Source organism: Littorina saxatilis, linkage group LG10 (assembly GCF_037325665.1).
Source record: "Littorina saxatilis isolate snail1 linkage group LG10, US_GU_Lsax_2.0, whole genome shotgun sequence".
In the NCBI taxonomy this organism is placed as follows: domain Eukaryota; kingdom Metazoa; phylum Mollusca; class Gastropoda; order Littorinimorpha; family Littorinidae; genus Littorina; species Littorina saxatilis.
In genome coordinates, this window is record NC_090254.1 from 46,008,736 (window position 1) to 46,021,112 (window position 12,377).

The window sequence follows — 12,377 nt, forward strand, 5'->3', positions numbered from 1 at the left end:
TACTTCCAGACACAGCCAACTGCCGGAGAGACCCAACAGACACAGCCAACTGCCGGAGGCGAAATTTTTTTTCACACGTCAGTTGCGGGCTTTCAATCCCGAAGGCTATTTCCGAGTAGCTACGAACGTAAACGGAAGTTCCGATGTGTTCGGATGCTTATCGATTTGAGTTGTCGTTCGTGTCTCGCTGACCTAGCGCTGGAATGAGTGCAATCCGAGCTACGAACTTTGCCGATTGCAATCTAGAAATGATCGTCACTGCTGCAGGTTCAATGTGTGAATTAATAGGATAGAGCGAAAAGAATGCACTCAGCACTCGCTCAATCCATGCTGAGGCTCATAAACTCCCAGCCTGCAGAACATCATACAGACAGCAGTCTTTCTTTCCTCGCACCATTGGCGAATGGAACGCCCTCCCACCACAGGCAGTATCCTCAGCCTCGGACATTTTCCTCTCACTGATTGTCAATCATCGGTTTGGATCAACCAGCAGGTAAGTTATTGTTTTTAAAATCCAAGACATGACCATTGCAAACGTGGCCTTTGTAGAACTGAGCAAGATTCATCTGTTGTGTATGTCATGTGTGTGTTACTGAGTAACTGGGTGTGACTGTGAGTCACAGAGTGTGTGCTTGTTGTGTTCTTATTTTTTTTACTCAAGTTTAGAAAATGCTTGATCTTTAATCTATATGCACAGAATCAAATGTTGCTGTATCAGTGTATGAACTATGGTTGTAAAAGAATAAACAAAACAATTACTGAATTAGTGAGTGATTTGGCTCTGATATATAGTGAAGTTGAAATAGTACTTATTTCATTTTCAAGACATGTTAATAGTTATGTTAATATTGTTATGGTTTTTTTCAGGCCTCCCGAGAAACCAGAGGTGATGTGCATCATTCATACAGCTCCTGTCTTTCAGTTCCAACAGTTTACCTTTAAACATGGATACATGTACTGGAGAGGTATCAGGATGACTTGGCGTGGTGCTTTACATTACAGACTACCCCTGAAGAGTAAGTTACACATTTATAAGGTATTGGTGATGGTAGTCTGTAGCTATAATTATAAACATGCATGTACTGATGTAGATCATTCAGCAGTCTTTTGTTCTTTGTAAATTGTATTACATTTACAAGTACTTTGTAGATGAAATTATTCATACATTTGAAGATGCATAGTAATACTGTGCATGGTAATTCACTAATTGGTATGATGTACTTTGTATACATAATGGTACAAATATCTTTATTTTCTCTCTCCTTCCCATCTTAAAGTTTGTTGCAACCCTATACTCATAAAGTGCATTATGCTGTTTGTATGAACATTGATTTGAACTATTGTGATGCAAGAAAGTAAAACATGAAATAGCTAGAATGAAAGATTTACTCATTACTGGAATTATTTTAAATACAGTCAGTCCTTTCCTTGGCTCACAATCACAGATATGGCCAGTTTTTTTATTTTTTACATGGAATAAGAGTTATATAATATAGTAAAACGTATCAACACCCTGACTGCCCCTGCGCAGTGTTAGAATTTTCTGAATGACTTCACATCACATTTCTCAACAAAACTGTAAGGTGTCAACGCTAAATAGGGAATGTGTGTGGGATGAGGGCTCATGCTGTCAATTAAAAAAATAGTAAATTTCCATCACATTCCAGAAAAACCGCTCACATCAGCAGCATAACAAGATATCATGTCGTTAGAAAGGTTCTTGTGAGGAAGTCTTTTTAATTTTAATGATGAAAGATTCTTTTTAATTTTAATGATGAAAGTATATAAATAAATGGTTTTCACAGGAAGGAATGATGGCACCTGTAATATTACAGAACAATGTTTACAGTTTAGTTAATAGTTGTCACTGTCAGTTCACCCACACCATTCTCCATCCCACTGATTGTGTGAAGAACAAGTACATGTATTACTACCTACCTACCTTCCGGCACCCCCACCACACACCCTCTTCTCAATACCAAAAACATATCCCCATCAGCGCACAGCAAAGTCTGAATGTGCTCAGTAATACATTTTCTTTATTTTCCAGGAAGTGAGGTGCCGAGATATGATGTGCAGGCAGCTTGCAGAGTGGTGCCTGGCTTTGCTGAGGATGATGATCAGATTCAATCCATTCTGTGCTGACAGAGCTACCAGAACTGACCCACACTGCTGGCATGACCTTTACAGCTGCATTCAACACTTTACTTTTACGCTGGTAACTTTACGGTTGCTCTCTCTCGATTGAGCATTTTTATTTTAACTAAGGGGAAAAAGTAAATGCCTCTGCAGAGATTCGAACCTAGGACCTTGAGATTTTCAGGCCCATGTCCTAACCACTAGTTTTTTTTATTGTAAGATGGATATATATATGTCTAGTGGATGCAGCTACATGTACAAATGTGCCAAATTAGAACTTGCATTCTCAGCCTATAGTTTTCTTGGGCCATTCATGCGAGTACTAAATATTGTGAATGCATTGGTATTCCTAGACTATCACATATGTGAGACTGCCTTTTCTTACTTTTGTGAAATGTGTGAACTCACTTTGTTTACCTCTTTGTGTTAATAAATGCAGTTTATCAGTTACCTCTGTTGGTTTCTTCTGCAAGTATGTCAAATGGCCCACACACACCCTCATGCGCACACACACACAAAATCAGATCTCAAGTGTAAGTATTCCTTTTGCAGTTTTATTTTAATGCCCATAATCAGTCAAACAAATAATTATATCATCACACTTGCACCTAAGCTTAAAGTAGCAGTCCTGCATACATGTGTAATGTGTAAATGTTTCAGGTCACCATCTGTCCTGGCTTGAACATGCAATAAGAACACCTCTACACAAACACACGTACAGTCAACTGGCTAGCTGCTTCCCTGTAAGGCATATTTGTCTATGAATTAATCGATTTTCTGCAGACAGCAGCCAGGTAGTGGATCTTTAGTATATGTCCAAGCAGACGGTTGATCTTATTACATGCAACACATCAAGGAAATATTTTTAAAAAACTGATTCCAAAATCTAACCTTCCAAAGTTCATAATCAAAAAAGAAGAATGGTATGTTACTGGAACCCTTTATTTATGACTTAAGGCAATGTGCGGCAGTAAAATTACCAAACTTAAAGGTACTGAACTTGTCAAATCCAGGTACACGGATCCCCTGGGGCTTTTAGTCATACCTCAGGCAGCTATCCGTTAGAAGAACTACCAAGTTTCATTGACTTGCACCCAAAGAGTCAAGAACTGCGATTTTTTTTACGAATTAATTTTGGACTCTGTCCCGGCTGGTCTTGACCTATTTTTGGATCTAAATTTAGATCAGGTAGATCACCACATCATGCACAAAAAGACACGTCACTGCAAACTATGTCAGACATCATCATGAGTTTGTGTAAAAAAAGAAGGAAATGTGCGGCAGTAAAATTGAATTCGGAAAATACATGGAATAACCTGGTTTTCTGCATAAAAATAAATAAAACAATTGTGAATACTTCTTCTGCGTTCGTGGGCTGAAACTCCCATGTACACTCGTGTTTTTGCACGAGTGGATTTTTACGTGTATGATCCTTTTTACCCCGCCATTTAGGCAGCCCCGTCGCGATATAACCTTCGTGGTTGAAAACGACGTTAAACACCAAATAAAGAAAGAAAGAAAGAATTTAGGCAGCCATACGCCGCTTTCGGAGAATTGTGAATACTGATCGACGTAGCTGGAAACAGTCGTTACATTGGATTTCTAGGAAACTGTTTAACAGCGACATCATACATCAGAAATTCCTAATATTTGGCACAAAGATACACATGTATCAATCTACAATCATATAGAACGATTTTTGACAACAGTTGAATTTTGATATCTTTTGTCATGAGGATGAACGAATTTCTTACTGCATATTCATTACAATAATTAATTTAAATTCAACTGTAGTTTTTAACAAAAAACACGTTCTTTATGATTGTAGATATAATACATGTGTATCCTTAAATATTATGAATTTCTGATGTATGATGTTGCTAGAAATCCCATTTGGTGCTGTTAATGCTAGATTCCATAGCAACAGCAGTCTATATCCATCCACAATGTTTTCATTCATTTTAATAAGTCACTTCAAGAATTAACCAGAAAACCAAGTTATTCCTTGACTATTCTTCAAGTTTAAAGGCACAATGCAGCTCACAGCCTTAGTTTTGCGTTTTTGTTGCAGCTGAGTGCATTTACAGTTCAAAAATCCTCCTATGGTAGTAAAACAAACCCAAAACTACCCAACGACGACATCTGTGAAGCTCGACAGTTTCTTGTTCACGCGAGTGCATAAATTAACCTAGTTATTACGTGGTGTTTGGTCGGAGTTCGATTCAACTGAGTGATTCCGGCATCCATTTTGTTTTACACAAACTCATGATGACGTCTGACATAGTTTGCTAGTGACGTGTCTTTTTGTGCATGATGTGGTGATCTACCTGATCTAAATTTAGATCCAAAAATAGGTCAAGACCAGCCGGGTCTGAGTACAAAATTAATTCGTAAAAAAATCGCAGTTCTTGACTCTTTGGGTGCAAGTCAATGAAACTTGGTAGTTCTTCTAACGGATGCCTGAGGTATGACTAAAAGCCCCAGGGGCTCTGTGCACCTGGATTTGACAAGTTCAGTACCTTTAAGAAAATGTAAGATTTACTGAACTTTGACCCAGCAGTTTTTGTTGACAAGTTCAGTACCTTTAAGAAAATGTAAGATTTACTGAACTTTGACCCAGCAGTTTTTGTAAGTGGACAGGCCTTAGTTTTATTTCGGTGGCATAATTCAATGCGCTTCGTCAAAATGTCTTGAACTGAAAACAAAAGCAGACGCAAGACTTATGGTCAGTTGGAGTTGTCTCCCGTACTCCTAACTTGAATGTGCTGCAGACAGGTGTACCCAAACAGCTAATATCACAAACGGTTTGGAATTCCCAAAAACGCAAGATCCGCACTGCACAACATCAGTTCAGCGCTCGGTCTCTTTTTGAAAATGTGTATCTTGAGAGAAAAATATAGAATATTGCACCGTCCAAAGGAATTGAGTTCTAATGGGACAATGACAGCGCTCAGTTCAAAACGATAGGACAACTTTTTAAATGAGGCAGGGCCGGACTACTGGGGGGGGGAGGGGGGGGGGGTTATGGGGTTGCGCAACCCCCCCCCCAGCCTAAACATGTACCTCACTTATTTAAAACATTTTTTATGATTGTTTATTTTATGCCGTTTCATGCAAGGAGCGACCATTTTCCTATCTCAGAATATGACCTACCCATCAGCTTCAGGGGGCTTCGCCCCCTGACCCCCACAATATAGGGGCTCTGCCCCTTGACCCCGCCAAGGGGAACATCCCCCTGGACCACCACTGGCAACCCCCCCCCCCCCACCCCTCCTCTTAGCCTAGTCCGGCCCTGTGAGGCGTAGCGGGCCTTTAAAACATTGACAAAAATGTACAATAGCAACAAGTTGTAATGCTCAATACAACCAATACTGAGTGGACATTTACAATACTGGGAAACAGTTCTTTTTGTCCGGTGATCCTCTGCGGCTGTTGTTGTAGTTTCCCCATCGATCATAGCTGGACTTGGATAGCACTGCTTTTCATCCACATTCACTGGCCAGGTCTTCGTCATCTTCAGTCACTACTGACAAATGAATGAGAAAGGAACGGATCTTAAACACAACGACAAGAACAAGTCTAAGTAAGAGTATAAAGGAATAAGTTGTGTACTGTTTGTAACTGACACACATACACACACTAAACCCACATAAATGCCAAGAGCTTAAACATTCTTTTTCCCTGGTAGACAAGTTCAAATAAAATCCCCCGACTCCCCCCCCCCCCCCCCCCCCCCTACTGCGTCTGATTTTTATTGGAACCCCAAAGACAGTGATTAAGTGGATTTCCATTATAGTCAAGGCTGTTTTCAATGTAACTTGTAAGCTACAGAACATGTAGTGATGTACACACATACAACTTTAACTTGTCTACATTGTATACATGTCTGTCACCATATTTGAATACATTCAGTTCACTAATTCAGTCAAAATTTCACTGAATGTAAAACGACATATTATTCTAGAAAGATATCAATGCCACTGTCCTACATTATCATAGGAATCATGTGTGTCAAGTTCTATTATTATTTTCCTTTTAAAGTTTTACGCTCTCTGTGCTCTACACACATGCATAACATACATGTTATACATACTCAAAAAAGGAAAATAATAATAGAACTTGACACACAGTTTCATTGAGATAATTATATCCTGACAATGACAGTGTTTACTGCAATGCATTTTTTTTTAATCAAACATACACACTGAAAGTCATGCGCTTCTAGTATATTAGTAATGGTTCCAATACGGGAGGAAGTGATCACCATACTGGTGAAATAAGGCTAAGAGCTCGCGGTTTGGAGTCTTAAGTCAGTAGGTGTTCATTATTTTATTATTATCACTGAACCTGAATTATAAAAAAAAACACCACTCTCTCACAGTCTTGCTCACAGTCACACACGCACACCTCCACATGAGTTATTCTGACCAGAACTTGAGAATGAGAGAGAGGGGAAGGAAAAAACACACTGTATGTCATAACACTGACACTGACAGTTGTACATAATAAAACCTTTTACCTGATTCGTCGCTGGCCATGCAGCAATCGGTTGGCTTTTTCAGCTGAGAGGAGACCTGCAATAAAATAATAGATGAAGTACCAATCATGGGAACATCACTTTCAAAATGGTGAGTACTAGCAGAGCAGTAGAACCATTGATTGCCTTTCAAAGAAACCCACTGTAACCAGCCAGCCTGGGTAAGTCAGCAATTTGATTCTTGAACTAGCCTCCAACCTGCTTGCAATTATATTCCGAGAAGGTTATCTATTTTTAATTCTAGCATTAAAACATTTGACCAGCACTAGCTTTGATTTTTTATTCACTGTCTTGGAAGTTGGATTCAATCTTAAAAAAAAGGATTTTTAAAATATTATGACTCATGCATCTCGAATTGGGTCAAAAAGAGGTTGCAAAAACGTGGCAGTGGTACTCTTCTTCTTCTCCACATTAATGAGGAAATCCCTGTACAGGGCAACTATCTTCGTACCTGACGTAAGGCAAGGATACATACATACACGTACAGGTACATGCATCCAATGTTGTCAGAGACTGACACTCAGTGACTGTCAGTGACAGTGAGCGGAGTGACACATGTTGCAACACATACTCGCAAAGACCCACTCTAAGTATAAAACGAAACATGGAAACTTACCTCTGGTTAATATGCAATGGTTCGCCCGTCCCAATTCTCTCGCAATTAGCAAACATCATTGGAGATTCTTTCCGAATTGATCACCTTCGCTCCTTGCCTTGGACTGCCATTTTGTAACTTGACTAAAAACAGAAACGCTATAGGTCTGACAAACCACGCTCAACGTCCAAAATAACTTGAGGAGGAAAAAAAAAGTCCACAATCTTTTTTGGGGCAAAAACGTTGTTTTGAAATCTCCGAAGCTGCTTGCAAAGTCAAAGATGACGCAGAGATCTGTACAGTATCTCCCTGGATGACGCAAGGATAGTGTTCGACTCGGCTCTTTGACTTGGTAAACATCGGAACTTCCGATTACGTTCGTAGTTACTCGGAACCAGCCTTCGGGATTGAAAGCCCGCAACTGACGTGTGAAAAAAAATTTCGCCTGCCGGAGAGACCCAACAGACACAGCCAACTGCCGGAGAGACCCAACAGACACAGCCAACTGCCGGAGAGACCCAACATATAGCCGAACTGCAGATAAACCCCTCACGGGTCCGACAGAAAGCGCGCCAAGTTCGCTGCTACGGCAAGGCTGACTGGGACAGCCTTCGCACTGCCACCCAAAAACTCACCACCTCCATCCTCGACGCCCACTCGGGACACCTGGACGACCCTGAAACCATCTGGTCAGACCTCAAAACAGGGCTGAATGAACAGATCGACCAGTTCATCCCCCTGAAGACACTGGGCCCCAAGAAAACCCCCCCCTGGATCAGCCACGAGACCCTAAAACAGATCAAGATACGTGATCGGATCCACAAACTAATGAAAAAGACAGGAAGAGCTGATCTCAAACCAGTATTCAAGACCCTAAAGAGCCAGATACAGCGCCAGCTGAGGAAAGAATACTGGCGCTACGTAGAAGGACTCATCACCGAGGACTGTGATGACAAACCACATCCCAACAAGAAATTCTGGACATTCATCAAGTCCAAGCAAAACGAATACTCTGGCATCTCTGCGCTCAAGGAGTCTGGGAAACTGATCACAGATGACAAAGAGAAAGCAGAGCTGCTAAACCGCCAGTTCGAATCTGCCTTCAGCACCAAAGAAGAACTCAACGTAGAAGACTTTGAGCTCCGCTGCCCCATGCCCCCTCTCAGCCCACAACAACCACCCCTCGAAGACATCACCATCACGGCCCCAGGCGTTGAAAAACTCCTACGTAACCTGAACCCCAACAAAGCTAGTGGGCCAGACCAACTCAGCCCCCGCGTCCTGAAAGAGGTAGCGACGGAGCTTGCACCGGCGCTAACACTATTGTTCCAGGCCTCTCTCAAATCGGGAGTGGTACCAGCAGACTGGAAGCTAGCCCATGTAACGCCAGTATTCAAGAAAGGGGAGCGTTACAGGCCGGAGAACTATCGACCAATCTCCCTCACATCTATCCCCTGCAAGCTCCTAGAGCACATCATTGTGAGCGCCATCCTCACCTACTGCGAACAACACCAAATACTCTGTCCTGAACAACACGGCTTCCGACGGGGAAGATCATGCGAGACCCAGCTGCTAGGGCTTGTCGACGAGGCCTCGTTCGCGCTTGAGCAAGGGCACCAGGTGGACCTTCTAGTGCTGGATTTCTCCCGCGCGTTTGACAAGGTCAGCCACAGTCTACTCGTGCACAAACTCCGTCAGTACGGCATAGGTGGGAAAGTTAACGCCTGGGTCGAGGATTTCCTCACCAACAGGAAGCAGTCCGTCGTCGTCAACGGGGCCATCTCAGAGCTAGCTCCAGTGGAAAGTGGCGTTCCTCAAGGGTCCGTGCTCGGACCGACGCTATTTCTGCTGTACATAAACGATCTCCCGTCAAACCTGACCTCGACTGCGCGACTTTTCGCCGACGACACAGCGTGCCACGCTGACGTCAAGACAACAGCGGACCAAGAAAACCTCCAAACAGACCTCGACAGACTGGCGTCCTGGGAACAGAAGTGGAAGATGGCATTCCATCCTGCCAAATGCAACACAGTACACATGACCCGACGCCGTACCACCCTACCATACGAGTACCAGCTCCACGGCCAGAAACTCCAGGAGGAGACCCAGGCCAAGTACCTCGGCGTCACCCTGACCAAAGACCTGAAGTGGAACACCCACATCGCCAACATCACCACCAAGGCGAACAGAGCACTTGGCTTTGCTAGACGCAACATCAAGCTCAGCAACAAGAAGGTCAAGGCGGCTGCATACAAGGCACTAGTACGACCCATCCTAGAGTATGCCAGCCCAGTATGGGACCCACACACCGCTGAAGACAGTGCCTCTCTCGAAAAGGTCCAAAGAAGAGCAGCCAGATGGGTGTCGCATCGCTTCCGCCAGACCTCCAGCGTCAACAACATGCTCGAAGACCTTGAGTGGCCTACGCTTGAGAGCAGACGGAGGCGAGCGAGACTAACAACTTTCTACAAAGTCCACCACGACCTTGTCGCAGTGAAGAGTAACCACGCACCAAAGCCAAGACCACCCAAGTGCACGACCAGGCAGACCCACGCTCTGTCCTACGAAATCCCCCACTCCAGGACAGCCTACAGGCAGAAAACATTCTTCCCACGCACCATTCCAGAGTGGAACCGCCTGCCTGTAGAAACTGCCACAGCGCCATCCCTGGCATCCTTTCAGGCCAGGCTGGCAACTCTCCACTGACCCATCATCCCTCCCCCCCCCTACCCCCAACCCCCCCCCCCCCCCCCCCCCCCTGAACTTCACCCCTGACCAAGCAATAGACCGGAACCACCATCACCCAAGCGTAGCAGATTCATCACCATGCTGATGTTGGCTACCTATCACTAAGAAGAAGAAGAAGAAGAAGCGAGAAACAAATCCAACTGAACCACTAACGACAGAACTGTCACCAACATGTCTGGAGTCAAACTTGAAGATTAACTTCAACCATTCTTACCACGCTTATGTTCAGACGTCTGTATCAAATTCAAGGCAGAACACAAACCTTGCAAACCCAAACACCTGGCCTTTTCGTGAGCGTCATACAAAGCACATTCTGGCAGTGCTGTACCTAAAACACTACAGGAGGCAAAGTCAATGAGACAAACAACCAAATGAAGTCCAACCGGTTGTCCTCTTGACAAAAGAGAAAAGAATGAAGGTGTCGCTAGACTTTCTCACTGCCTCGGCACCGTATGACTACATGTACGAAGACATAGAAGCTTCAACTGTGCACTGAAAAAGACAGACAGCAAAGACAGCCAGACTGACCCTTCCTGTTCACGTCACGTGGTGGAGCTGCAGACAGTGGGTAGGTCAGTAAAGCGTCCAGTGATCCATGTCCTCTGCCGGTCACGCCACGGTGTCTGTGCACTCTCACACTGCCCTCAACATCACAGTACTACTTAACATCACAGTCACTATATCACAGTCACTAACTTAACATCACAGTCACTACATCACAGTCACTAACTTAACATCACAGTCACTATCTTAACATCACAGTCACTACTGTATATCACAGTCACTAACTTAACATCACAGTCACTACATCACAGTCACTAACTTAACATCACAGTCACTATCTTAACATCACAGTCACTACTGTAGATCACAGTCACTAACTTAACATCACAGTCACTACATCACAGTCACTACCTTAACATCACAGTCACAACATCACAGTCACCATCTTAACATCACAGTCACTAACTTAACATCACAGTCACTATCTGAACATCACAGTCACTATCTTAACATCACAGTCACTACATCACACTCACTATCTTAACATCACAGTCACTAACTTAACATCACAGTCACTATCTTAACATGACAGTCACTATCTTAACATCACAGTCACTATCTTAACATCACAGTCACTAACTTAACATCACAGTCACTACATCACAGTAACTACATTAGTCACAAACTTAACATCACAGTCACTACATCACAGTCACTAACTTAACATCACAGTCACTATCTTAACATCACAGTCACTATCTTAACATCACAGTCACTAACTTAACATCACAGTCACTATCTTAACATCACAGTCACTATCTTAACATCACAGTCACTATCTCTTAACATCACAGTCACTAACTTAACATGACAGTCACTATCTTAACATCACAGTCACTATCTTAACATCACAGTCACTAACTTAACATCACAGTCACTACATCACAGTCACTACATTAGTCACAAACTTAACATCACAGTCACTACATCACAGTCACTAACTTAACATCACAGTCACTACATCACAGTCACTACATTAGTCACAAACTTAACATCACAGTCACTACATCACAGTCACTAACTTAACATCACAGTCACTATCTTAACATCACAGTCACTAACTTAACATCACAGTCACTATCTTAACATCACAGTCACTATCTTAACATCACAGTCACTATCTTAACATCACAGTCACTAACTTAACATCACAGTCACTAACTTAACACCACAGTCACTAATTTAACATCACAGTCACTATCTTAACATCACAGTCACTAACTTAACATCACAGTCACTAACTTAACACCACAGTCACTAATTTAACATCACAGTCACTATCTTAACATCACAGTCACTAACTTAACATCACAGTCACTAACTTAACACCACAGTCACTAATTTAACATCACAGTCACTAACTTAACATCACAGTCACTATCTTAACTAAGCGCTTAGAGCAAGCCTTTTTAACGAAAGTTTTTGATTTAGCGCTATATAAATGTTCTTATTATTAACATCACAGTCACTAACTTAACATCACAGTCACTAACTTAACACCACAGTCACTAATTTAACATCACAGTCACTAACTTAACATCACAGTCACTATCTTAACATCACAGTCACTATCTTAACATCACAGTCACTATCTTAATATCACAGTCACTAACTTAACATCACAGTCACTACATCACAGTCACTATTTTAACATCACAGTCACTATTTTAACATCACAGTCACTATCTTAACATCACAGTCACTAACTTAACATCACAGTCACTACATCACAGTCACTACATTAGTCACAAACTTAACATCACAGTCACTACATCACAGTCACTATGTTAACAT

General features: G+C 42.4%; 2 protein-coding genes and 2 long non-coding RNA genes across 5 annotated transcripts in view; 2 read left to right on the top strand and 2 right to left on the bottom strand.

Moving 5' to 3' along the window:
* LOC138978952 (receptor-transporting protein 3-like) overlaps positions 1 to 12,377 on the top strand; it is a 294,059-nt gene that overhangs the window by 257,265 nt on the left and 24,417 nt on the right. The window lies entirely within an intron of this gene.
* Positions 1 to 12,377, bottom strand: part of LOC138978951 (uncharacterized) — a 149,513-nt gene that overhangs the window by 81,963 nt on the left and 55,173 nt on the right. The gene's annotated exons all lie outside the window — the stretch shown is intronic.
* On the top strand, positions 226 to 2,589 carry LOC138978949 (uncharacterized). Its single transcript, XR_011459863.1, has 3 exons — positions 226 to 493; positions 868 to 1,016; positions 2,051 to 2,589. It is a non-coding gene; the product is annotated as an uncharacterized lncRNA (long non-coding RNA).
* On the bottom strand, positions 5,401 to 7,460 carry LOC138978950 (uncharacterized). The gene is made up of 3 exons (XR_011459864.1): positions 7,293 to 7,460; positions 6,659 to 6,713; positions 5,401 to 5,665 (listed from the first exon to the last, which is right to left on the bottom strand). It is a non-coding gene; the product is annotated as an uncharacterized lncRNA (long non-coding RNA).